The sequence below is a fragment of the Moschus berezovskii genome, chromosome 19 (assembly GCF_049115385.1).
Source record: "Moschus berezovskii isolate FMDL1 chromosome 19, NW_MosBer_1.0, whole genome shotgun sequence".
Taxonomy (NCBI): domain Eukaryota; kingdom Metazoa; phylum Chordata; class Mammalia; order Artiodactyla; family Moschidae; genus Moschus; species Moschus berezovskii.
Window position 1 is genome coordinate 8,474,425 of NC_142478.1, and position 23,792 is coordinate 8,498,216.

General features: G+C 41.5%; 1 non-coding gene across 1 annotated transcript; it reads left to right on the forward strand.

The window, feature by feature from the left end:
• Positions 1-22,685: 22,685 nt before the first annotated feature.
• Positions 22,686-22,791, forward strand: LOC129542945 (U6 spliceosomal RNA). The gene has a single exon (XR_008683199.2). It is a non-coding gene; the product is annotated as a U6 spliceosomal RNA (small nuclear RNA).
• The last annotated feature ends 1,001 nt before the right edge of the window (positions 22,792-23,792 follow it).

Genomic DNA, 23,792 nt, shown 5'->3' on the forward strand with positions numbered 1-23,792 from the left:
ACCCCCACTCCAGTATTCTTGCCTGGAGAATTCCATGGACAGAGAAGCCTGGCACAGTTCATGGGGTCACAAAGAATTGGACACAACTGAGTGACTGACACTTTCCACTTATCACTTGTTCAAGTTACCATAGTCAAATTGCATAACTGCTTTAAACCTCCATTTTTCTCTTTAACATAACAAGGATAATCATGCTACCAAGAATATCTACTTGCAGAGATGCTGTGAATTAAAGGAGATCATGTATGTTATGCTGTGGGCACAGTGTCTGGCACATGGGCACATAGTGTCTTCAATCAATAATGACTATTCTTGACATACAGATGGCAAACAGGCACACAAAAAGATGCTCAATATTGCTAATGATTCAGTTCAGTTCAGTTCAGTCGCTCAGTTGTGTCCGACTCTTTGCAACCCCATGAATCACAGCACACCAGGCCTCCCTGTCCATCACCAACTCCCAGAGTTCACTCAAACTCATGTCCATCGAGTTGGTGATGCCATCCAGCCATCTCATTCTCTGTCGTCCCCTTCTCCTCCTGCCCCCAATCCTAGAAGACTCTTGAGAGTCCCTTGTACTGCAAGGAGATCCAACCAGTCCATTCTAAGGGAGATCAATCCTGGGTGTTCATTGGAAGGACTGATGCTAAAGCTGAAACGCCAATACTTTGGCCACCACATGCGACGAGTTGACTCACTGGAAAAGACTCTGATGCTAATGATTATAGAAATGCAAATCAAAACTACAATGAGGTATCACTTCACATGAGTCAGAATGGCCATCATTAAAAAGTGTACAAATAGTAAATGTTGGAGAGGGTATAGAGAAAAAGGAACTCTCTTATACTGTTGGTGGGAATGTAATTTGCAGCTATTATAGAGAACAAAGCTTTAGTTTTCCTTATAAAATTAAATTTAGAATTACCATTTGATCCTGCCATCCCACTTCTGGACTTATATATGGAGAAAACTCTAATTCATAAATATATGTGTACCCCAATGTACAACAGCCAAGACATGGAAGCAACCTACTTGGAAGGAGAGCATGGCAATCCACGCCAATGTTCTTGCCTGGAGAATCCCATGGACACAGAAGCCTGGTGGGTCACAGTCCATAGGGTCAGAAAGAGTCGGACACAACTGAAGCAATTTAATACACACACATATAAATGAAGCACTTTGCTATACACTTGAAACACAAGATTGTAAACTAATTATACTTAAATTTTAAAGAAACAGTGACTATTCTTTTTATCTGCAACCCTCCGCAGTTGTGTACATGTACACATCCAGGCTTCTGTTATCCTTATTGATTGAATAACCTAAAATCCTTTTCTCACTCATTATTATAATAGCAATCATTATCACAATTACTGCTTCTTCATGACATCTCACATTATTATAATTATTATTTTTATCCTGCTCTCACAAATGTCATCAATAACCACCAGCCATTAGTTGTCATTAATAATTACCAACACCATGACATCTCACTCGAGTGTTCAGGATAAATGAGGGTTTGTTTTATGAGTCCTAAGGGCCAGCCACAAGTGAGGGGTTTGTCTCCATCAAACAAACAAGCAAAAATCCCTCAGAATGTTTAAAGTGAGTTCGTTTTCTGCTCTGAGTGAAGCTGCAAGTGAAAGTCACTCAGTCGTGACCAATTCTCTGTGACCCCATGGACTGTATAGTCCATGGAATTCTCCAGGCCAGAATACTGGAGTGGGTAGCCTTTCTGTTCTCCAGGGGATCTTCCCAACCCAGGGATCGAACCCAGGTCTCCCACATTGCAGGCAGTTTCTTTACCAGCTGAGCCACAAGGGAAGCCCTTCTGCTCTGAACTAAGCACAATAACTGACTAAATTTGTTGTCTGACCTAAAACATCTGAAAAGACCATGTTCTGAAGGAAGACACTTGTGCGCTCCAGGAATACACCATCCACTGTTTTTTTTTAATATATACATACATATTTTATTGAAGTATAGTGGACTTACAATTTTTCAGGTGCACAGCAAGGTGATTCAGTTATACAAATACACATATATTATTTTTGAAATTATTTTCCATCATAGGTTATTACAAGATATCGACTATAGTTCCCTATGCTATATAGTAAACCTTTGATGCTTATTGCGTATCTATTTTTTAATTAGAAATCTAGCATTCTATTCATACTAAGTCAAACAAGTGGAATCAAAATGTCATGATTTTTTTAGTTAGGGAAAAATTCATAAGTTTTCTAAAATATATATTTGTACATATTTATATGTATATGTATACAAAAGCTTTTCTACTACACTTGATAAAGGCATGAGAAAGAACATTAAAAAAAAAGGTAGAGATGGAGAAGTTGGAAATTACTAAATGAAATGGGAGCACTGAATATGAAATAGAAAAGTGAAACAAACTAGATAAAAGTAAAAGACCATCATATAGTCCAGTTGTTTTTAAACACGATTGCTGATTAGAAACATATCTGGAGCTCTGGAGAACAAAACCAATACCTGAGCATTCATATTTTTAAAAAAATTTCAAGATAATTCTGATATCCTTTTGGATTTTGAAAAGTGATTACAGGTTTTTCTATTAGAACCTAGTTTGAGTGATATATAGAGTTCTATTATTTTTCTGTTGACCAGTCATGATACAGTGGTATTAAGTGAGTGCTAAATCTCTTCAGTCGTGTCTGACTCTTTGTGACCCCATGGACTGTAGCCCACCAGGCTCCTCTGTCCATGGGATTCTCCAGGCAAGAATACTGGAGAGGGTTGCCATGTCCTTCTCCAGTTAAGTGAGTAATAGTCACATAATCACAGTAGTAAAAGATGTTTATCAGTTTCTACAATCAATAGCCAGACAAAAAATAAAAGATAATTAAATTTGCAAGTCACAATGGGAACATGATTAACTTAACAATATAAAATAATTATATGCAGTTTTGGGGGGCGGTCAAGCAAAGTGATGTGGCAAGTGGAAGTTCATAATCCACCCAGGCCTTCTATGCCTTTTGGTTGGTAAATTTAATCCATTTACATTTAAGGTAAATGTAACTTTATGTTAATACATACACACATACGTTATCAATATGGATGGTCATAGTACAGATTTCTTAATTGTTTTGGGTTTGTTTTCTGCAGATATTTTCCTTCTCTTATGTTTCCCGCCTAGAGAAGTTCCTTTAGCATTTGTTGTGAAGCTGATTTGGTGGTGCTGAATTCTCTTAACTTTTGCTTGTCTGGAAACCTTTTGATTTCTCCATCAAATCTGAAGGAGAGTCTTGCTGGGAAGAGAATTCTTGATTTTAGGTCCTTCCCTTTCATCACTTTAAACATATTCAGCCGTTCCCTTCCGGCTTGTAGAGTTTCTATTGAGAAATCAGTTGATAGCCTGATGGGAATTCCCTTATATGTTGTCATTTTCCCTTGTTGCTTTTAATACTTTATCTCTGTCTTTAATTTTTGTCAGTTTGTTTACCATGTGTCTCAGTGTGTTTCTCCTTGGGTTTATCCTTCCTGGGTCTCTATGCACTTCCTAGACTTGGATGACTATTTCCTTTCCCACGTGCAGTAAGTTTTCAGCTATTATCTCTTCAAATATTTTCTCAGGTCCTTTCTCTCTCTTCTCCTTCTGGGACCTCTATAATGCGATTGTTGGTGTGTTTAATGTTGTCCCAGAGGTCTCTTAGGCGGTCTTCATTTCTTTTTGTTCTTTCTACATTCTGTCCTCCAGGTTATTTATCTGTTTTTCTGCCTCAGTTATTCTGCCGTTGTTTCCTTCTAGTGCATTATTCATCTCTGTTTGTTTGTTCTTTAGTTCTTCTAGGTCTTTGGTAAACATTTCTTGCTGAGATCTACTCAATCTTTGCCTCCATTCTTTTCCCAAGATCCTGGATCCTCTTCACTATAATTGTTCTGAATTCTTTTTCCAGAAGGTTGCCTAACTCCAATTCATTTAGTTGTCTTTCTGGGGGTTTTTCTTGTCCTTTCATCTGGGACATAACTTTCTGTTTTTTCATCGTGATTAACTTTCTGTAATATGGTTTTTTTTTCAGCTGCTGTGAGACTGTGCTTCTTGCTCTTTCTGTCTGCCCTCTGATGGATGAGGCTGAGAGAATTGTGTAGGCTTCTTGATGCGAGGGCTGGTGGTGGGAAAAACTAGGTCTTGCTCTGGTGGTCAGGGCCTTACTCAGTAAAGCTTTAATCCAATTATCTGCTGATGGGTGGGGTTGTTTGTACTCCTTCCCTGGTAGGTGTTTGGCCTGAGGCAACCTAGCCCTGGGTTCTATGGTAGGTTAATGGTGAACTCCAAGAGGGTTTATGCCAAAGGGGATCTCCCAGTGCCCCTGTCCCTGTGGTGAGCCCCTGCTGACCCACGCCTCCACAGGAGGCCCTCCGACACTAGCAGGTGGTTTTGGTTCAGTCTCCTTTTAGGGTCACTGCTTTGACCCTCCAGGTCTTGGTGAGCACAAAATGTTGTTTGTGCCCTCTGGAACTGGAGTTCCTGTTGTCCTCAGTCCTCTGGGAAGCCTGACATGGGTTCAGAACCTTCACAGTCGTGCGAGAACCTCTTTGGTATTCTTGTTCTCCAGTCTGTGGGTCACCCACCAGCGGGTTTGGGACTTGGTTTGATCATGACTGCGCCCCCGTCACCCACCTCGCTGTGGCTCCTCCTTTGTCTCTGGACGGACGTGGAGGATATTTTTTTGGTTCCAGCATCCTCCTGTCAATGGTTGTTCAACAGCTAGTTGCAATTTTGGTGCTCACTGGAGGAGATGAGCACACATCCTTCTACTCTGCCATCTTGCATCCGCTGTTTTTTGAGGCAATGTTCCAGAAGAAATAACTGAGTTAGTTGTTTAGTTAGCTAGTTAACTAATTTGCTTGATTGTTTAAAGGCCACATGAACTTTCAGCTCATGTAGTATACTTTAGTATACTCTGCACAGTGAATACATGAGTATGTGGATATGCATAAGCTAAATCTCATTAACTTCCAGATTTTTCCAATTTTTTTTTTTTTGCTGGCATTTTGGTAAAGTTAAATACAATGTATGAAATAGAAGCCAGATCATGGGGCTACAGCTTTCAAGGAAACAAATGCAGTCAGATGTGACTTCACTTGAGCCATGAACTTTACAGGGCTTTGAGAGTGATGAATGAGAGGAGAAAGGAGCAACATCCCATCCTGAATTCTAAACTCTTGATTTCTTTTTTCCATGTGTCATTTGCTACTGTTTTTCTCCTGGATAAAAAGATGCAGATCTTAAAGACCCCCTCTAGAGGACTGGGTGGCCCTCCTCACGCCCATCTGTAGGGGGTGTGCTGGTCAGCATGGCCATTCCCACATGGACAAAGGCAGCTGGACCCACCCTCTAAAATGATTTCTGCTCAGGCAATTTATAGACTCTTGATTTGTTCCTTCTATTGTAAGGCTGCAGATTTAGGGCTTCCCTGGTGGCTCAGCAGTAAAGAATCCTTTTGCAATGCAGGAGATGCAAGTTCGATCCCAGGGTCAGGAAGATTCCCTGAAGAAGGGAATGGCTACCCACTCTAGTATTCTTAACTGGAGAATCCCATGGACAGAGGAGCCTGGTGGGCTACAGTCCATAGGGTTGCAAAGAGTCAGACATGACTGAAGCAACTTAGCATGCATACAGACTTCTCAAGGTCAAGGACAACGTCACACTCAGGTTGGTACCTCCAGCACTTTGCCTGTGACCTTGTAAAAAGGGGGGGTACCGATGCATCCCAAAGTGGGTTCGAGGGACATGAAGCTAACAGGACTGTGAGTGGGCAACAGCAGCAATCTGGGCTCTTCCCATCCTACAAAATGGACTAAAGTCACCTTGGATCATCTCTATCTTTTCCTACTTGGATTTCTGTGTGGTAGAGAGGTCTTAGTTGAACCATATGAAATTTCATCTTTGTGGGTCAAAAATTCCTGACAATTGAAGTTTCAACTGAATAGTAGGCTGAGGGGTTAAGGGTATTTATTTGAGAGGCAGAGGTGGGAGTTTGAATTCTGACCTCTGCTTAGAAACCTGTGTGATATGAGACAAGTTATGTAACACTTCCAGGCTTCAGTTTCTCTGTCAAATTGGGAATGACCAAACCTGTGTAGCTGTAAAGACTGAAATAAGGCTGTATGTGTTGGTCACGTTCTCCAGGGTTCTGTCTGCCTCTCCTGTCCTCAGCGCAGTCTGCCTTTCCGCATCCCCCACCCCCAACACACACACTCTGCAGTGTACTTTCTGCATCGTGCAAATCATTATACTGCTTGCCATTTTCAAACAAGACTGAAACAGGTTTAAAAACAAGGCATTCAGTTGTGCTTTTTTCCTATTAAAATCAGAAATTTCAATGCATGCAGGAAGTACTTTTTAATTTAATTATTCAAGCTAATGGGTTTTATTGTAATGAGGTTTTTAAAAACCATTATGATGGGCAAAGGGCTGAGGCTTAAAATATTTTCATTTACAGATATGCTCTGCTTTAATGAAACCCCATATGTAAAAACCTAAACTTAGGTAAATTGGAAGCTTTGTCTACGGTTTATATTGTTTACATTACAAAAGAGGTATTCTGCCTTACAAAGCATATGTTTCAGAGCTCCTTTCAAGAGTGAGATCCCTGTGGTACACTGAGAAAGCAATGTGAATTATCACCATGTTATTTACACACAGGTGTTAGGTGTAAAGCAAGTTTCACCCAGGGAGAGTGGTGGGCTGCAGTAGGAATGGCTCAAAATTTTGTAATTAGTCAGAGAAGAGGAACTGAGATGTGGAATGACATCCTTGGCAGAAGGGAAGAGGATTCAACGTCAGACTTTCAGGGCTCCTATCAGATCTTGATGTGAAGGCATCTGTCAAAGGCACCATTATATCCCGTTAGCTTAAACTAAATGGTGTTTAGCCGTTAAAGCCATGGAAAAGGAACTGGGAGTTGTATTTTCTCTCTCCTCTAGTTTCAGAGTGGATACCCTTGATGTGTTCATGCTCAGCCCAGTTCTCCTTTACAAAGCCATTCTTTCCATCCTAGAGGATGCAGTAAAGCCTTGTTAACAGTTTTAATAGCCTGTGGACTCTTCAGACTGAAACTCTGGCCTTGTTGCCCTCCCCACCCCCCAACTTGAGAACCATTTGCTGAAGACCCTCTTTCCTCACCACTTGTCTTGACCTCCCACAATGAAATAAGTGGTTATAAAAGCCAAATCATCGGTTGTGCCATTAAGAAACAAAAGCATGTCACCCAAACCATACTTAAAAACTTTCTTGAACCATTTAATAAAATAAAATTGAAAATCTGTTAAAATGGATACAACTTGTTAATAAAACTATTAAATGAAGTTTTTTTGTTCAAAAGAATTGGTTAAAACCATCTCAGCAAATCAAGGCCAGTTTGTGTAGTTGGTTGCAAGACAGGAATAGCCTTATTTTATGGAAGTGAGCAAAACACTGAGTTTATCTCACAATCTACACTATGAGAGTTTGAAAAGTCACTTTTTGATATTTTAGACCGTCTTTGAGAGGAAACCCTCGTTGTAGGATTACAGTAGAATAAGATCCTTGGATACAATCAAAAAATATAATTGCTTGATTTCTCTATTAAGGGGAAGCAAATTATCTTTATTTTTTTTTTAATTAATTTTTTATTGAAAGATAATTGCTGTACAGAATTTTGCTGTTTTCTGTCAAACCTCAACATGAATCAGCCATAGGTATACATATATCCCCTCCCTTTTGAACCTCCCTCCCATCTGCCTCCCCATCCCACCCCTCTAGGTTGATACAGAGCCCCTGTTTGAGTTTCCTGAGCCATGTAGCAAATTCCCATTGGCTATCTATTTTACCTATGGTAACATAAGTTTCCATGTTACTCTTTCCATACATCTCACCCTCTCCTCCCCTCTCCCCATGTCCATAAGTCTATTCTCTATGTCTGTTCTCCATTGTTGCCCTGTAAATAAATTCTTAAGTACCATTTTTCTAGTTTCTGTATATATGCATTAGAATATGATATTTATCTTTCTCTTTCTGACTCACTTTGCTCTGTATAATAGGTTCTCGGTTGATTCACCTCATTAGAACTTACTCAAATGTGTCCCTGTTTATGGCTGAGTAATATTCCATTGTGTGTATGTCCAACAACTTCTTTATCCATTCATCTATCAATGGACATCTCGGTTACTTCCATGCTCTAGCTATTGTAAATAGTGCTGCAATGAACAATGGGATACATGTGTCTCTTTCAATTTTGGTTTCCTTGGGGTATATGCCTAGGAGTGGGATTGCTGGGTCATATAGTGGTTTTACTCCTAGTTTTTAAGGAATCTCCATACCATCTTCCTTGGTGGCTGTATCAATTTACATTCCCACCAATAGTGCAAGAGCATTCCCTATTCTCCACACCCTCTCCAGCACTTATTGTTTGTAGAATTTTTGATGATAGCCATTCTGATTGGTGTGAGGTGATATGTCATTGTGGTTTTGATTTGCATTTCTCTAATAATGAGTGATGTTGAGCATCTTCTCATGTGTTTGTTAGCTATTTGTATGTCTTCTTTGGAGAAATATCTGTTTAGGTCTTTTTCCCATTTTTTGATTGGGTCATTTGTTTTTCTGGTATTGAGTTGTATGAGCTGCTTGTATATTTTGGAAATTAATCCTTTGTCAGTTGTTTCATTTGCTATTATTTTTTCCCATTCTGAGGGTTGTCTTTTCACCTTGCTTATAGTTTCCTTTGCTATGCAAAAGCTTTTAAGTTTAATCAGGTCCCATTTGTGTATATTTGTCTTTATTTCCATTACTCTAGGAGGTGGGTCATAGAGGATCTTGCTTTGATTTATGTCATTGAGTGTTCTGCCTGTTTTCCTCTAAGAGTTTTATTGTTTCTGGTCTTACATTTAGGTCTTTAATCCATTTTGAGTTTATCTTTGGGTTTGGTGTTAGGAAATGTTCTTTTTTTTTTTTTTTGGTAATTAATTTATTTTTTATTGGAGGCAAATTATTTTACAATATTATATTGGTTGGTTTTGCCATACATTGATATGAATTCGCCCTGGGTTTACATAAGTTCCCCCTCCTGAACCCCCCTCCGACCTCCCTCCTCCCTTTATCCTCCCTCTGGGTCATCCCCGCATGTCAGCCCCGAGCATCCTATAACATGCATTGACCCTGAACTAGTGATTCGTTTCACATATGACAACATACGTGTTTCAATGCCATTCTCCCAAATCATCCCACCCTCACCCTCTCCCATAGAGTCCCAAAGACTGTTCTATACATCTGTGTCTCTTTTGCTGTCTCGTATACAGGGTTATCATTTGCATCTTTCTAAATTCCACATATATGTGTTAGTATACTGTATTGGTGTTTTTCTTTCTGGCTTACTTCACTCTGTATAATAGGCTCCAGTTTCATCCACCTCATTAAAACTGATTCAAATGTATTCTTTTTAATGGCTGAATAATACTCCATTGTGTATATGTACCAAAGCTTTCTTATCCATTCGTCTGCAGATGGACATCTAGGTTGCTTCCATGTCCTGGCTATTATAAACAGTGCTGCAATGAACATTGGAGTACACGTGTCTCTTTCAATTCTGGTTTCCTCGGTGTGTATGCCCAGGAGTGCGATTGCTGGATCATATGGCAGTTCTATTTCCAGTTTTTTGAGGAATCTCCACACTGTTCTCCATAGTGGCTGTACTAGTTTGCATTCCCACCAACAGTGTAAGAGGGTTCCTTTCTCTCCACATCCTCTCCAGCATTTATTGCATGTAGACTTTTGGATAGCAGCCATTCTGACTGGTGTGAAATGGTATCTCATTGTGGTTTTGATTTGCATTTCTCTGATTATGAGGGATGTTCATTTTTTCATGTGTTTGTTAGCCATCTTTTTGTCTTCTTTGGAGAAATGTCTGTTTAGTTCTTTGGCCCATTTTTCGATTGGGTCATTTATTTTTCTGGAATTGAGCTGCAGGAGCTGCTTGTATAATTTGGAGATTAATCCTTTATCAGTTGCTTCATTTGCTATTATTTTCTCCCATTCTGAAGGCTGTCTTTTCACCTTACTTATAGTTTCCTTTGCTGTGCAGAAGCTTTTGATTTTAATTAGGTCCCATTTGTTTATTTTTGCTTTTGTTTCCAATATTCTGGGAGGTGGGTCATGGAGGATCCTGCTGTGATTTATGTCGGAGAGTGTTTTGCCTACGTTCTCCTCTAGGAGTTTTATAGTTTCTGGTCTTACATTTAGCTCTCTGATCCATTTTGAGTTTATTTTGGTGTATGGTGTTAGGAAGTGTTCTAGTTTCATTCTTTTACAAGTGGCTGACCAGTTTTCCCAGCACCACTTGTTAAAGAGACTGTCTTTTCTCCATTTTATATTCTTGCCTCCTTTGTCAAAGATGAGGTGTCCATAGGTGCGTGGATTTATCTCTGGGCTTTCTATTTTGTTCCATTGATCTATATTTCTGTCTTTATGCCAGTACCATACTGTCTTGATGACTGTGGCTTTGTAGTAGAGCCTGAAGTCCGGCAGGTTAATTCCCCCAGTTCCATTTTTCTTCCTCAAGATTGCTTTGGCTATTCGAGGTTTTTTGTATTTCCATACAAATTGTGAGATTATTTGTTCTAGTTCTGTGAAAAATATCGTTGGTAGCTTGATAGGGATTGCATTGAATGTATAAATTACTTTGGGTAGTATACTCATTTTTACAATATTTATTCTTCCAATCCATGAACATGGTATATTTCTCCATCTATTAGTGTCCTCTTTGATTGCTTTCAGTAGTGTTTTATAGTTTTCTATGTACAAGTCTTTTGTTTCCTTAGGTAGATATATTCCTAAGTATTTAATTCTTTTCGTTGCAACAGTGAATGGAATAGTTTCCTTAATTTCTCTTTCTATTTTCTCATTATTAGTGTATAGGAATGCAAGGGATTTCTGTGTGTTGATTTTATATCCTGCAACGTTACTGTAATCATTGATTAGCTCTAGCAGTTTTCTGGTAGAGTCTCTAGGGTTTTCTGTGTAGAGGATCATGTCATCAGCAAATAGTGAAAGTTTTACTTCTTCTTTTCCAATTTGGATTCCTTTTATGTCTTTTTCTGCTCTGATTGCTGTGGCCAAAACTTCCAGAACTATGTTGAATAGTAGTGGTGAGAGTGGGCACCCTTGTCTTGTTCCTGACTTTAGGGGAAATGCTTTCAGTTTTTCACCATTGAGGATAATGTTTGCTGTGGGTTTGTCATATATAGCTTTTATTATGTTGAGGTATGTCCCTTCTATTCCCAGTTTCTGGAGGGTTTTTATCATAAATGGATGTTGAATTTTGTCGAAGGCTTTCTCTGCATCTATTGAGATAATCATATGATTTTTATTTTTCAGTTTGTTAATGTGGTGTATTACGTTGATTGATTTGCGGATATTGAAGAATCCTTGCATTCCTGGGATAAAGCCCACTTGGTCATGATGTATGATCTTCTTAATATGTTGTTGGATTCTGATTGCTAGAATTTTGTTAAGGATTTTTGCATCTATGTTCATCAGTGATATTGGCCTGTAGTTTTCTTTTTTTGTGGGGTCTTTACCAGGTTTTGGGATTAGGGTGATGGTGGCCTCACAGAATGAGTTTGGAAGTTTCCCTTCCTCAGCAATTTTCTGGAAGAGTTTGAGTAGAACAGGTGTTAGCTCTTCTCTAAATTTTTGGTAGAATTCAGCTGTGAAGCCGTCTGGACCTGGGCTTTTGTTTGCTGGAAGATTCCTGATTATAGCCTCTAGTTCCGTGCTTGTGATGGGTCTGTTCAGATTTTCTATTTCTTCCTGGTTCAGTTTTGGAAAGGTGTACTTTTCTAGGAATTTGTCCATTTCTTCCAAGTTATTCATTTTATTGCCATATAATTGCTGATAGTATTCTCTAATAATCCTTTGTATTTCTGTGTTGTCAGTTGTGATCTGTCCATTTTCATTTCTAATTTTATTGATTTGGTTCTTCTCCCTTTGTTTCTTGATAAGTCTGGCTAGTGGTTTGTCAATTTTATTTACCTTCTCAAAGAACCAGCTTTTGGCTTTGTTGATTTTTGCTATGGTCTCTTTTGTTTCTTTTGCATTTATCTCTGCCCTAATTTTTACGATTTCTTTCCTTCTACTGACCCTGGGGTTCTTCATTTCTTCCTTGCAAATTATCTTTAAAAGAAAAGGCAAGAAGGAACGTGGTAGATGTGTATCAAAGGAACAGAGAGGAAACCAGCATGATGAATTACAGCTGAGGCTTAAATACATAAGTTATCGCTCTTCCTTTTGTTACCAAAAGTAGAATTCAATCATTTATTCCCACTTTCCAAATGCAATAGGAAACCAGTCTCCCCAGGACCTGGAATGGTGCCTAGGACAGAACAGCCACTTAATAAATAAGCTAGCTGGCATTTACAGAAGTGTGCTATCTCTTCAGGCATGGGATGGGTGTGGTCCATCATAAGGCAGGATCTGGTAGTAGAGACCAGGCCCTTTTCAGAGACACAGTCGCATGTTGGGTTAGCACTGGTGGGAAACAGAACCACAACCCATTCATTGTATCCCAGCTGGGAACAGCCACCTATGGGCTACAGGTTTCCTTGGAAGGGTACTGGTCATTGTAGGATTTCAAGTCCCAGAGAGAACAGATGGAGAGGTACAGGAATAAGGAGAGGAGCAAATGGTCACAGCCAGTCTGGAAGGTGGCAAGCCTGCTGCCAACTCTTGATATTTGAGGTCAGAGTCTGCTGTGGGAACTCACATCAGACTGAACCTGTAGGTGGGAGACCACTGTCCCTAGCTGTGGGGAAAGAGGTTACAAATACACTAAGGCCGACAATAGCCTATGCCACGGATTTAATGTGTTTATAGTTTCCTAGATGGTGAAAGAAACAAGAAAGACTTTCAAATCTATGATCTACTGCTGCTGCTGCTGCTGCTGCTGCTAAGTCACTTCAGTCGTGTCCGACTCTGTGTGACCCCATAGACGGAAGCCCACCAGGCTCCCCCGTCTCTGGGATTCTCCAGGCAAGAACACTGGAGTGGGTTGCCATTTCATTCTCCAATGTGTGAAAGTGAAAAGTGAAAGTGAGGTCAGTCAGTCGCGTCTGACCCCCAGCGACCCCACAGACCACAGCCCACCAGGCTCCTCCATCCATGGGATTTTCTAGGCAAGAGTACTGGAGTGGCTTGCCATTGCTAGCCTCTCATGAAGTGCTACTGATTGACATATCAGCAAAGGAACAATTATGAATAGGGTTGATTTAAGGTTTCCTCAAAACATCCCATTAATACTGGCCCCAGAAATAATCTAGAATATATATCTCATGTTATCCTTTAATGAGGTCCTTCTCCCTCTGTGTCAGGAAGGCATGAAACAGCACCCTGAAGCTAGGTAATTCAAAGAGTTTTATTACAGGAACTGTTTACAGAAACGTGGGCTAGATTTAGGAGACCAACAAGAATAGTGCAGTGCTGCAGACTGTCAATAGTAGGGAGCCAGTCCATCCTCAGGCATGAAGGACAGTGAACAGAGAAACCTATCCACTGGTCTGTGTAGAGAATTGTAGCAGGTGGGGAGCTGAGAAAATAAACACTCCAGTTGAACTGTCCCCACCCACTCAACTCCTGCGAAATGTCTCACTGGCTGAACCCAACCAAAAGTCAAAGAACACACAGGCCAGCCTCCAGGGCATCGTAGGATGGAGAAGGGTAGACAGTAGACCTGGAGGATGCAAATAGAAGCACATCTTCATTGGAAAATTAATTCTTATTGAGAAAGTCACCTCAAAGAAATCGCAAAACGAATGCAAATATTCATGAGAAATTGATGAAATCAGCCCCATTTGACTCTTTACCATGGTTAATATTGATTGGTGTTGTATTGTTAGTTGCTCGGTTGTGTCCAACTCCTTGCAGTCCCATGGACTGTAGCCTTCCAGGCTTCTCTGTCCATGGAATTCTCCAGGCAAGAATACTAGAGTGAGTAGTCCTTCCCTTCTTCAGGAGATCCTCCTAACCTGGGGATCGAACCCTGGTCTCCTGCATTACAGGAAGATTTTTTACTGTCTGAGCCACCTGGTACATTTCATATCATAAAAACACTCTCTCAGCAAGAATCTTTAGTTACACTGTGGGCTTCCTGAGGGCTTTATGCTCTGTTCTTTATCCTTAACAACTGTCACTGTTCCTGGCACATCATACATGTCCAACAACTATTAATATTCATTGAATGATGGCGTTATTATTCATTAATTTGAATAAATTAAAGATGTATGTTCTATTTTATGTTCTTCTCTTGTCAAAGGAAGCACGATCCAAAAAAAAAAAAAAAAATGTAGTCCCAGGAAACCTCTTTGATCTTCTGCTCACATGATTGAAAATTCTTCCTAAAGTATAACATTGGCTGTCCCCACCATTCTAAGAGGATTATACTAAGGATGAAGGAATATGTCTTTGATGACTGAGAATGTAGCAGCATTCAGGATGTCATTCTAAACTGTAGGCGTGGGCAGCGGGGCTGACTTTCATGACACTCAAAGTTTTTAAACACAAATAAATAAGCACATGGGAATTGCCACACCATGTCAGACTAGTGGTTTATCCTACCGAGAATTCTCTAGTAGGGCTGAGTGTCCTACCCTTTTCCTTAAGCATGAACTCTCTGATTGATCTAGGGATGGGCTTGTTAGGTTCCAGAGAGTAGAGATTTTACATCTTCGTTAAAAAAATTTTTTTTTTGCCATTCTCATATTTTAAATTCTCTTCTGGTACTTTCCCAGTTTCCCAAAATGACTTAACTCTCTTTATTACATTAAGTCTCCAAAATTTCCTTTTTCTATTGCACTTCAATAGATTTTTTTCCTCTTTTACATCAACTGGTTAAGGGTTCAGTTCAGTTCAGTCGCTCAGTCGTGACCGACTCTTTGCAACCCCGTGAATCACAGCACGCCAGGCCTCCCTGTCCATCACCAACTCCCAGAGTTCACTTAAACTCATGTCCATCGAGTCGGTGAGCCATCCAGCCATCTCATTCTCTGTCGTCCCCTTCTCCTCCTGCCCCCAATCCTTCCCAGCATCAGAGTCTTTTCCAGTGAGTCAACTCATCGCATGAGGTGGCCAAAGTATTGGAGTTTCAGCTTTAGCATCAGTCCTTCCAATGAACACCCAGGATCGATCTCCTTCAGAATGGACTGGTCTCCTTGCAGTCCAAGGGACTCTCAAGAGTCTTCTCCAGCACCACAGTTCAAAAGCATCAATTCTTCGGCACTCAGCTTTCTTCACAGTCCAACTTTTATATCCATACATGACCACTGGAAAAACCATAGGCTTGACTAGACGGACCTTTGTTGGCAAAGTAATGTCTCTGCTCTTTAATATACTATCTAGGTTGATCATAACTTTCCTTCCAAGGAGCAAGCGTCTTTAAGGGTTAGGTAGTGTTATTTTCTTTGCTCAAATATTTCTTTAAATGGGATACTTGCAACTGTCTCTTAAACTGTGTATAATTCAAGTTCCTTGGTGAGGTTTTCAGTCTGAGGGCTCTTCAACAGACTCCTCTGAATCTCTTCTAGTCTTGAAAACCATTGATCTGCACCCCCTTGAAGCTCTGGTTCAGGGTAGATCACAGGGATACATAGGTCAGAAAACACTGATATCTGCAACCTAGAAAGAGGATTGTAACTTGCTTATGTGGATTTTCTTTGGATAATTCTGTTTATTCCCAGAGTGATTTCCTGGCAGTGGTCTCTGGTAATTTCCTGTGGTCCAGACAGGAAAAATGTACATGGAGATAGATAAAAGCCAGAAAAATTTAAACATGAAATAGATAAACAAAAAAATTTTTTAAAGATAAAAATAATCTCTATCATTCAGAGAAAACCATTGTTTACATTTAATATCTAATAAGCTGGGACAATACTATTTAGAACTCTCCTTTTATCTCTTCTAAATAATGCATGAGGGATATTTTTTTCATGTTGCTATTCTTTTACATCATTTGAAATGACTGCATAATATTCCATTCCATCAGTGTTCATGATTTATTCCACGAATACCTTATTTCCAATTGTCTTCTCATTACTTATGTTCTCATGACCATCTTTATGCCTAAATATTTGTACATGCCACTATGGAGAAATAACTGAGTTGAACTTCAAGATCAAAGAGCATGCAAAATATGGAGGTTTTGGATACAGCTCAGACACATGGCTGAGCTTTGGAATCTTATCTGTTGGGAAGATTGAGAATTTGAGATACGTGGAAAGATAAGGAGAAAATGAAGCTGTTTGAGAAGAATATGACGAGTATCTGTGGTGAGGAAGACTTTAAAACATTCAGATAAAGAAATAAGAGATTTGAAGTTAAGCTTGTAAATAAAAATATCGAGAGGAAGGAGGTTGATAGGACACTTCAGAAATCTTATTCATTTCCTCCCCAACTTAAGTGGAAAACTAACATTCCAGATTAGACATTTCAGCACTTATCCGCATTAGCATGCTTGTTCAGTGAATTATTTCTTAGAACAAAACAGATTGCAGGATCATGGGCTCGACAGTTAAAAAAAAAAGTTCAAAAGTCAGCCTTGTTGATTTCATGTATCATTTCAAATTCCCCCCAACAAAGCAAAGCTGCAGAAGGTATCTAACCACCTCCAGCCTTACGACCTTTGAAATTAGAGACGTGAAATGAATGTAGTGACATGTCTGACTCCTTTGTGACAAGTCTGATAAGGGTGTTGTCCCAGTTGTCTTAATGTCTGATTGAAATAGAACCTCGGAATAAATATAGCCAGCTGACATTCTCCTTTCAGAACGGTTCACAAACATGATAGGCTTAGGGAAGGATTCTGAGAATGTTTCCAAGGAGGCCATTTCAACCATGACTTGAGGAAATTAATGATGATGATCACCCATTGCTTTGGTTGGCCACAGCAACTGCCCTCCATTCTGGACTTGTATATTACTTCAAGCTAGGATGACCCCCAACCCAGAGCAAACATAAGGCACACCCAGAAGAGAAGGAAGAAGTCCAGAAGGAGACAGAGTGGGAGAAGAGAAGGCAAGGAAAACATGATGCAGATGGAGAGAAAGGAAAGAAATTGCTTCATTGCCGTCAGTGGCAGGAGCATAATGATTTGTTAACCCTGTTCTGAAGACTTTTTGTGCCTTTTTTTTTTTTAATGTCAACTTGCATAGCATTGGCCCTTAACACACACATACACAAGCACACACAACTTAAATAGTCACCCAGAAACAAAACCAACAGAGTGGATGCCAGAGTCTTTTGATGAGAGGCTGATCTCTGATGAGCCAAATGTGGGAATACCCTCTGAGAAAGTCCTGTTGTGGCCCCTGGTGCGGCCTTCAAGGGAGGCCAGCACAGCCCAAGGGCAGGATCTTTGCTGTCCAACCTTTCCAGAACACAAGCCCCTGCTTCTCAACACTGTCACCAGGATGGAGCAATGCTACAGCTGACAGCACTGACTGGCAGGAGCCTGAGAAAGTACAATAATATTCCAAGTTGCCTTTAGTCTCATTTTTATTTAGGCTAATTTGCATGGCGGGTTTATGCCAAATGAGGATATTTTCCGTTCTCTTTGGAATAGCTTCACGTTAAAATATCACTGTATTCAAAGTGCCCAGATATTACTGGGATGAATAATGAGACAGATGGAAAATGAGAAGGGTGGAGCAAGTTCAGAATGCTGTATACTTGGCGGAATAAATGTGCTTTGCTGATTTCCAGCCTCCACCTACTTTTCTCATCTGAGAGCACTTTCCCCTCCATCCTGTGGAGATGCAAGAACCAGAGAGGTTCCTGGGAGTTAGCTACCACTGGAGGCACACCAGACCTCCTCCACACAGCCTAGACAAAGGGCTGGGCACTGCCTGGCCCAGCTGAGCATGATGTGTTCTAAGCAGCAAGCCTGCCTGGGGAAAACTTCAGGATGTGGGACTTTGCAACACTCAGAACTCTACCTGAAGCATCAGCCATCTTCCAGAAAGAGCCCCTAACTCCAGTGCAGTGTGGATTTTCAGTAGATGCAAAGAATGCAAGGAGTTCTTTATCCCTTTCCAAGTAGACCAAAGCAGGAAGCAACCACCAGCTAAATATTCGACTGACCCTGGTTCATAGCTTTGTGTTGCTGGTAACACAGTCATTTTGAGCCTCCTCACGGCCTCAGCCAGACAGATGGATCCCATGGTTGTCCCCCCAGTTGTAGTGTGTTTCTGTGTCCCTCCTCTACCCAGACCTAGCCCACCCTCCACGTGAAATGTCAGCAGCTCTTCCAGAAACCTCTCCCATGCAGATGCCTGCTTTCTGTACCAGTTCTCTCTCCGCTAAACAATTTAGAGATTAATAATGAAGCAACAGGAGAGAGATTAAAAAGCCATCTGGTGAGCAGTCCCTGACACAGCTTAAAATATCCACAAAAACAAAAAGAGAAGCCAGCTCACAGTGAGAGCAAGGACTTGGGAGTCAGACAGATCCGAATTCAATTTCTCTATCTGCTGCTTCCTAGTTGTGTAGTTGGGGAGTGGTTATTTAACCTCTTCATGCTTTCATTGTGGAAATAATAGTAATATCTGCCTTATAGAAGGGACTTCCCAAGTGTCCCTGGTGGTAAAGAATCTGCCTGCCAATGCAGGAGATGCAAGAGACATCTCTGTCTCTTGATCTCTGGGTGGGGAAGATCCCCCTGGAGAAGGGAATGGCAACACATTCCAGTATTCTCCTCCCATGGACAGAGGAGCCTGATGGGTTGCAGTCCATGCGGTCGCAAAGAGTTGGACATGACTGACAGAGCAAAGGAAGGAACCTAAAAACGTTTTTGAATGAGCTGATTATAATTATAAACTGTCTAAGCAAGATAAATGTTAATTATGACAGCTACTACCCTTGCAGCTGGGCTGGATCATCCTGGGGGAGAGGTCCACTAACTTCCTGAGTAATGGAGCCATATTAAAAATGCTCTGGGAGGGGAGATCCATTTATGTCTGGCTGCTGAAATCAGCAAAAGCCTGTAAAGGGGCCGGAAGGCTCATGTCCCTGACGCTGTGTCTGCTCTTTGGGGTCAGGAGCTCACAGTGCTGTAGTTCATTCATTCATTAGCTCACAGAATAGGTATTTAGTCAGTGCCCAGTGAGTGCCTAGTAAGGAGGGAAATACAGAGCCATGAACAAAACTACCCTCGTGGAGCTTATGTTCTAATAGAGAAAATGGGTTAAGGACAATACCTGGTTGTTTTTACTGATTAGTTTTATCATCACTCAAAGGGGCCTGTAAGCATCTTGAGGGCAGAGAACAGTTCTTTTTAAAAAAATTTTTAATTGAAGTACAGTTGATTTACGGGCTTCCCTGGTGGCTCAGAGGGTAAAGAATCCACCTGCAATGGAGGAGATGCAGGTTCCATCCCTGGGTTGGAAGACACCCTGGAGAGGGGAATGGCTACCCACCCCAGTATTCTTGCCTGGAGAATCTCATGAACAGAGTAACCTGGCTGGCTACAGTCCATGGGGTTGCAGGGTCGGACACGGCTGAGTGACTGAGCACACACACACAGTTGCCTCACAATGTTGTGTTAGTTTTAGGTGTACAGAAAAGTGATTAATTTTACATGTTATGTTAGATGATATTATGTTATGGTATACATATATATGCTTTTTCAGATTCTTTTCTGTTATAGGCTATTACAAGAAATTGAATATAGTTCTCTGTGCTATACCATAGATGCTCATTTATCTATTTTATATTTAGTAGTGTGCATCTGTTAATTTCAAATTCATAATTTATCTCTTCCCCCTTTCCCCTTTAGTAATCATACATTTGTTTTCTATGTCTGTGAGTCTGTTTCTGTTTTGTAAATAAGTTCATTGATATATATTTTTTCAGATTCCACATATAAATGATATCATATGGTATTTGTCTTTCTCTTTCTGACTTCACTTAGTGTGATAATCTCTAGGTTCATCCATGTTGCTCCAAATGGACTTATTACATTCTTTTTAATGGCTGAGCAATATTCCATTGTGTATACGTACCACATCTTCTTTATCCATTCCTCTGTTGATAGATATTTAAGTGGCTTCTGTATTTTGGCTATTGTCAATGGTGCTGGAGACTAATTCTTAGGTTCTGATTGCCCACAACCATTTTCTGACAAATGAGGCCTCACAATAGCAGCTGACGTGTACTGGGAGCTCATCACAGGCCGTTGTCCCAAGTCCTCATGGGCGTCACCTCACAAACTACATACCACGCCACGAGGTGGTGCTTTTATTATCTCCAGAGGAGGTAATAAAGGCACAGAGACATTAGCTATATCACGTGGGGTGGTAAGTGGCAGTTTAGCTTTAGAAATGCTGTCATGCCCCTGGACTGGGTTCTCTCAAAATCTATGTTTTTAAACAATGAAGTCCTAACCCTGGGGCCCTAGAATGTGACTGTACTTGCAGAAAGGGTCTTTAAATATGCAACTAAGTTAGCTGAGGTCGTTAGGACAAGGCCTAATCTACTATGACTGGTGTCCTCCCAAGAAGGGACGTTTGGACACAGAAGGTTACAGAGGGAAGACCCTGTGAAGACATGGGGAGTGTGTGGCTGTTTAGCCATCCAGCTGTGACACTTCATTATGGCAGCCCTGGCATGCGAATACAGGCACTGGGGCTTCCCTGGTGGCTCAGAGGTTAAAGCGTCTGCCTCCAATGTGGGAGACCCGGGTTCGATCCCTGGGTCGGGAAGATCCCCTGGAGAAGGAAACGGTAACCCACTCCAGTATTCTTGCCTGGAGAATCCCATGGACAGAGAAGCCTGGTAGGCTACAGTCCACGGGGTCGCAAAGAGTTGGACACGACTGAGCGACAGAATGGAACGGAACGAACGGAATGAGTATTGAAAGATCTGAAGACGCTGTTTCACTTATGAGCCTGCCAATCTGGCCTTGCCATCACTGGGGGACAGTTCTGGTCCTCTGAACACCTGGTGTCCGCAGTTCTGAACACATCCTAGTAGACAGAAATATTCATCTTTATCACACAAAAACTGTGATGCACTGGCAGACACCAGGCACAATTCATGGAGCTAGACTTTTTCATCTGCTGATTCATTGACCACTCAGCTAATGATATTGATGCCTATTACGGCTCAGGCACTGTTCTGGGAACATAAAGGTGACCAGATAGTTTCAGGGAAGTAGCATATAAAAAATGTAAAATTTATTTAATCAGGTCATCATGCTAATGAAATGAAAATAATCTATATGATAAGAATCAAAAGGATGAAATGGGCTTCCCAGATGGCTCAGTGGTAAAGAATCTTCTTGCGAAGGCAGGCGAGGTGGAAGATGTGGGTTTGATCCCTGAGTTGAGAAGATGCTCTGGAGAGCAAAGTGGCTACACCCTCCAGTATTCTTGCCCGGGAAATCCCACGGGTGGAGGAGCCTGGTGGGCTACAGCCCATGGGGTCCCAAAGAGTGGGACACGATTCTAGCGACTGAGCACCCAGCACAGTGCCATGAGAAGAGCTGACAGGGACAGCTGACTTAGGAAGAGGGAGCGGAAAAGGCTTAAGCTGATAAGAGGAGAAGACCTAGGATTCCAGGCAGAGGAAACAGCCAGGGCAATGTTTTAATAAAATGGACTCACGCAGCAGCTCTGCTCCTCAGATGCTTGCAGAATGGAGGAAGGAGAGATGGCAAAGGAGGAAAACGGGAAGGGGAGGAGAGGAGACAGTGGAGAAGGGAAGGAGAAAACTAACAGAAACTGAAATCTACAAGCCAGGCAGTATGCTTGGCGTCCTCATACAGTGCAGCCTGTATACAGTTCAACTGTCCCAGATACAGCTCCGTGGGACAAGGAGGAGGCAGGAGAGGTGCCCTGTCTGACCCTTGGGAGAGCAATCCCCTTCCACTCCATGCCTGATGCTGACTCCGGCTCTGCAGCTCCATGGACGCTGGGGGTTTCCCAGACCACTGTGGCCTGGCACACCTTGGCAAGACCCCTGCAGCTCACGCTCAAAAGCAGGGCACCAGCCCAGCAGTGCTCTTGGAGAGCTTGCCGCACACAACCAATTAGGTCCCTGGACCGTCCCTGCAGCCCAGCTACCACATTCCATCGCCTGTGCAGCCTCCCTGCAGGACTGGAACAAAGTCTAGGAGGACTGGTGAAAATAACAGGGGATCAGGAAACCGGAGGAATGTAATGGGATGTGCTGCAGGATTCACATTCTCAGGCAAAGTCCAAGATAGCAGAAAGAATTTATAGACCGAAACCAAGACCAGGAATATACGCAGAGAGATAAACTGGGCTATTTTAAATTGCTGCCCAAGAAGTGCTTTCATGCTATATATATATATATATACCAACAGAAAAAGAGAAAGAAAAGCAAGGGCTTCAACTCAGATCAAAAATATTTCCACAGACATTTACATGCCAGTTTCAAAAGGCCCAGCAGCATGAGGTCAAAGAAGTTCCTTTTATTTTCTATAATTCACCATTGCTCTGAGCTCTGACTCTTTCCTCCCTCTTTTACTAAAGAACACAAGTAACAGCTAAATGAATTTAGCTAACACAATGTCTCTGAAGGACTGAGAGTCTTCTCCTCTACCTAGTTAAGCATTCATATTTAGGTCCACATGAGAACTTTGTTTTAAATTTTGATTCTAGGAAAAGCTTTGTTTCCTTTCCAATAAGAAAAACTACACTGGAATGATACAGCGAAGATTAGCATGGCCCCTGCACAAGGCTGACACAAAAATTAATGAAGTGTTCCATATTGAAAAAAAAACTACAGAACTTACTAAGTTCCCCCTTTCACCATGACTACCAGGAAGCTCAGATCATGGTTAAGATTCAACTGTGGCAATTATGTTGGTCCTTATGCTTATAATTACCGTTCCCTTGGTTTGGTCCTGATTTTCTATTTCCTATTTGTCCTTATGGCTCTGTGCATTTATTTTTGTTGGAATTACTGTGCCTTCTTTGGGAAAAGAGAGTATAAATTTTTAAAATGCAATTCCGTTATATGTCTTTGAACTGAGTTTCTCACACTCAGTTCAGTTCAGTTCAGTCGCTCAGTCGTGTCCGATCTCCGCGACCCCATGAACCACAGCATGCCAGGCCTCCCTGTCCATTACCAAATCCCGGAGTTCACTCAAACTCATGTCCACAGAGTCGGTGATGCCATCCAGCCATCTCATTCTCTGTCGTCCCCTTCTCCTCCCGCCCCCAATCCCTCCCAGCATCAGAGTCTTTTCCAGTGAGTCAGCTCGTCGCATGAGGTGGCCCAAGTATTGCAGTTTCAGCTTTAGCATCAGTCACACTAAGAATTCCTAAATAACTCCTGTCCTTGGTCATTGTTTTAGAGCCTTGGTCACTCTGACGTGACAAAGAGACCTTGTCTTAGCACCTCTAGCCTCCACAGGAAGTAACGTGAAGGCAGAGTGCATTATTTATCTATTGCTACACTTAAAGGAGTTTAGCAGCTTAAAACAACCAACATTTATTCTCTTACACAGTTACTGTGAGTCAGGAACATGGGAGCAGCCAAACGGGGTGACTCTGGACTAGAGGCTCTCTTGAGATTTCAACCGAAATGCTGCCTGGGGCTGCAGTCAGCTGAAGGTTTGACTGAGGCTGGAGGGTCCGTTTTGAGAGAGGCTGTCCTCAGTTCAGTTCAGTTCAGTCGCTCAGTCGTGTCCGACTCTCCGCGACCCCATGAATCACAGCACGCCAGGCCTCCCTGTCCATCACCAACTCCCGGAGTTCACTCAAACTCATGT